The sequence below is a fragment of the Solanum lycopersicum genome, chromosome 5, assembly GCF_036512215.1.
Source record: "Solanum lycopersicum chromosome 5, SLM_r2.1".
Lineage (NCBI taxonomy): Eukaryota > Viridiplantae > Streptophyta > Magnoliopsida > Solanales > Solanaceae > Solanum > Solanum lycopersicum.
This window is the reverse complement of record NC_090804.1, coordinates 30,259,263-30,263,534: the sequence shown is the minus strand read 5'-3', so window position 1 is coordinate 30,263,534 and position 4,272 is coordinate 30,259,263. Positions and strand designations below refer to the sequence as shown.

At 35.0% G+C, this 4,272-nt stretch overlaps 1 long non-coding RNA gene across 1 annotated transcript; it reads right to left on the bottom strand.

The window, feature by feature from the left end:
* Nucleotides 1-261: 261 nt before the first annotated feature.
* LOC138348563 (uncharacterized) lies at nt 262-2,282 on the bottom strand. Its single transcript, XR_011221250.1, has 3 exons — nt 2,092-2,282; nt 1,479-1,525; nt 262-696 (listed from the first exon to the last, which is right to left on the bottom strand). It is a non-coding gene; the product is annotated as an uncharacterized lncRNA (long non-coding RNA).
* Nucleotides 2,283-4,272: the final 1,990 nt, after the last annotated feature.

Genomic DNA, 4,272 nt, shown 5'->3' with positions numbered 1-4,272 from the left:
CTAGAATAAGAAGAAAGGATGACATCCTAAATGTCTGTAGCTTCCTGTTTATAGATCTGGTGGACAACACAGCGATAAACAAGATTCTACTAGACACGGTCTGTAGACACTTCCAAGGAAGAACCGTTCTGATACCACTCGTTGTCACGACCTAACCCGATGGGCCGTGACTAGTGCCCGTTTTGGACACTCACATACAAACCTGCTAAGTATAACCAACTAAAACTAAGACAATATGGAATTTAATCAAATCAAGACAACCCCAACGCCATATATATATTAAGTGGACATGTCTCATAAGGAGTCATAACCATTAAATCGTAACAACATACGCGAGCCGACAAGGCCGCCACTATCCAAAGCATAATAGCATACGCAAGCTGACAAGGCTGCCACTACACAATACACAATGATGTACGCAGCCGACAAGGCTGCCCCTGTCTAAGCGGACATCCCAAACAAACCATGTCCAGACCATTATCCAAAACATATATATACAACCCACATAATGTCTACAGACCTCTAAGAGTATAGTAGTGAAACTCGATGGGACAGGGCCCCGCCATACCCATAGACAAGCAAAAGATTGCACAAAAAGTTATGTACCAAAACGACTGGGCTCCGGAACAGTGGAGCTCTCCCAATCAGCAGAGTACACATACTATGCGGGAGGATCACCAAAATGTGCATCTACACCTGCGGGCATGAAACGCAGCCCCCCGAGGAAAGGGGGTCAGTACGGACAATGTACTGAGTATGTAAAGCATAAGGTAAAGATGACAGAAGACCAACATGATAAGTCGAAACAAGATATTGCTACACATGTACCTTTTAAGTGAAAATCATGCATATCTTTAACATATAAGGTGCCCAGCTTCCCTAGTAAGGGACTCGGCAAAATAATCATCATATATATACATCATACGTACTCGGCCCTCTTGTGAGGGACTCGGTGAAATAGTCATCACATCATCCCCGTCATCATCATCATCATAACCATCCTCATCACCAATAATATATATATAATATACATACCCGGCCCTCTAGTGAGGGACTCAGTGACATATGCAAGAAACTCCGCACGAACATTACCCGGCCCGGGACTCGGTGAAATGATAAATGACTCTATGCACCAGCAGAATATTATGAGCAACCATATGCAATTAAAATCATTTCTTATAACTCAATAGAACAATCAACGTGAACCAGCAAGGAGTATTACCAAAGATTAGCGTTTTATCAAGATCATGAACCTTTAATACGATATGGAAATGTAAAATCTCAATGACTCTAAGAAGCACTACCATAGATATGAGAAATCACCATAGCCTTAGACATAGCCGATATATAGAGGAATAGTTGTGGAAGCAAGAATATACGTCACCTAGAAGCTCTAGAAGTAAGTATCAAACCTGTCCGTTATTCGCTCATTTTTAAAAGTCATGCCAAACAAAGAAAGAAAGGATAGTGTTACATACCGTATAGTCGAGCCGCACGTCCAATATTTACTGCTCAAGCTATTAATCTATAATAAGCAACAATCGTGCCGCAATTAGATAAACGTCGCGCTTTACTAGTTATTGTAAGCTAGCTAATAATCTAACAAAACTCCGGCACCACTTCCCCTATTTTCCTTACTTCGTCCCAATCCGACAATAAACCAAATTATCCACAGCAATACCAATAACACATATAACCCAACGAATCATATTAAACAGCCCCCCCCCCTCAAAAAAAATAGTTCCGTCTCGGCAACCATAGTAACGAAGCAACGACACACCGAGCGATAACTCGTTTTATAATTCGCAACACATCTACCTTATCGTATTCATCCTTTGGAGTATATACCCATAATCACATTAACATATACATAACGCCAAAACAGAATTTCCCGCAGTTTGCTTTAATCAAAACAGTCCAAACACTAACACGACACCACTAATAATCCGATTATGGTTTCCGTTCGTACTTAGCACATTCAATAACTAAAACAAATTTTCTAAGCTACTGTCACGCGCCCTTCTTAACATTAATGGCTAATTAACAAAGGCATTCTAAGGAATTAACATACCAAGCAAAGAGATTACTAACCAAATTCTTTGCAGCTGCTGGCCAAGAGTTGCATGGTTGGTTTTCTCCATTTCCATGGCTGCCTAAGCCAAGTGGTGAAGAAGATGATATGTTGCAATGCATTTCACCACCTCATTTATAATATGAAGTGGAGGCAGCCCCCTTCTACACGTGCCCCACTAAGGCCAGCTCCCAATCTGATTCCTTTTAATTTGCCTTGAGTGGTGGGGCCCACTAGATTATTTAATCCTAATCAGCCACTAATTAATCCATCACTTAAAGTTAATGACACTTACATTAGCCAAATCATACTTAATATCACATTTGGAATTAACATCCTTGCCTAATATTTCTTTAATCACTTGGAACTTAAAATAAAATTTCATTCCCCGAACTTACATCTACTAGTTCATGACGCGCACTACGTATAAAAAGACGAGGCATATCAAAATATTTTTCACCAAAGGTGGTGTTCATATATTAAAATAAAATTATACTACTGAAATATATATATATATATATATATATATATATATATATATATATATATATATATATATATATAAAATAAAAAGCTGGTCAAGCTAAATGTTTGGCATACACTCAAACTTGCATTTAACCATCATTCTTTATAACAACAAAATACATTTTTTTATTTAGAAAATTACCTCTATGATAGCCTTACTCAAATATTACTTTGAGTAATAATATTTTATATGAGATATATTATATATAAAGATAAAATATTGCAATATTTATGGTAATCATAAAATTAGTCTCATGCACATACTAAATATTAAATCTCAAGTATGAACATTTAAATTCAAAATTATCCAAAATTTGTACTTAATTGGTGTACATCATTTATGTTTATAACCTCAATAGAAAGGGTATTAGTATCATTTTTTGAATGGATATTTTTTTTCTATTTTTTTATTAGATTTATTTACAAAATTGATTGAAGAAATAAATACTACTACTAAATAAATGTCACTTTCTCCCATATTTAAACTTTGAATGTATTTTGAAACGTTTCAATGATATCTGGCCATTTTGATTACAAAATACAACTCTATGACAATCTGTACTAATCATTTAAAAGCACTTGTCTTATGTTCATTCAATTATAATTATTAACTAAAAATATTTAATTTAGTAATACTAATTAAATTTTACAATAATGGTTAATTGTACCATAAATTTGAACCCAATTTATTTATTTGTTTGCTTTCTTCAATCCACGCCCAGGTGGATGCTGCCTACGTTCTTGATCATTTTAACTTAATGTCGGTGACTAGAAGGTGGCCGATGTTGCTGACCTTGCTGGAGATGCTTCTTCTTGGAGCTACCAACGAAGAAGCAGTGGTTTCTCCCCATATACACTTATTTCCTATCATTTGCTTTACTTTTCTTTTTTTCCTTTTGTTTATTTTGTTTTCATTTAGACTTAGTTTCAGAGATTTGGGTTTTAATAACATTACATGCATCGAATTAAGGGCTAATTAGATATCATCACTTATGGTTCATTTTCTACTTCCCATGTGTGTTTCCCTATTTATTTGTTGATATTTTTATTTTTTTTAAAAAGTTGGTTATTGAAATTCGGGCTCCTAACGCTTTGCTTTTGATGTGGGTGTTGTTAAAATTTATTAATTTCTTATATGTAGTTCTTTGCAGTTACTTCAAGATGAAAGAGAAGAATTGCAAACCAATGCACATTCCACACTATTTTTCATTTTTCTTTGACTTAAGTCATATGCAGCCCCTTAAAGTTGTCCGCACAATTCATTCAAACACCTCAACTAAGAACTGTACCTATTGAACACTTATACCCCTTAAAGTTGATACCTATTTGACATTTTTTTGACAATCAACCAAAAATATGAGATGTGTGTACTACACTCGTTGTGACGTGACAATGACAAGGAAAATTGATAAAAATTAAACGATGGCACATTGAATTGGAGACCAAAAAATTATTTTAAAAAATTAAATTAGAATTAATTTATTATTTTAATCTATTTAACTACTAAAAAATTAAAAAAGAATTTTTGAAAAAACCCATCCACCTCAACCACCCACGACAAGCCCCATATTTCTCTCCAGTTCTAAAATGTAACTTCCCAATACACAATTCTTCCATAAGTCTATTTCTCAATTCTAATCTTCTTCTCTCCATATGGAGTGTGTACGAGGAACATG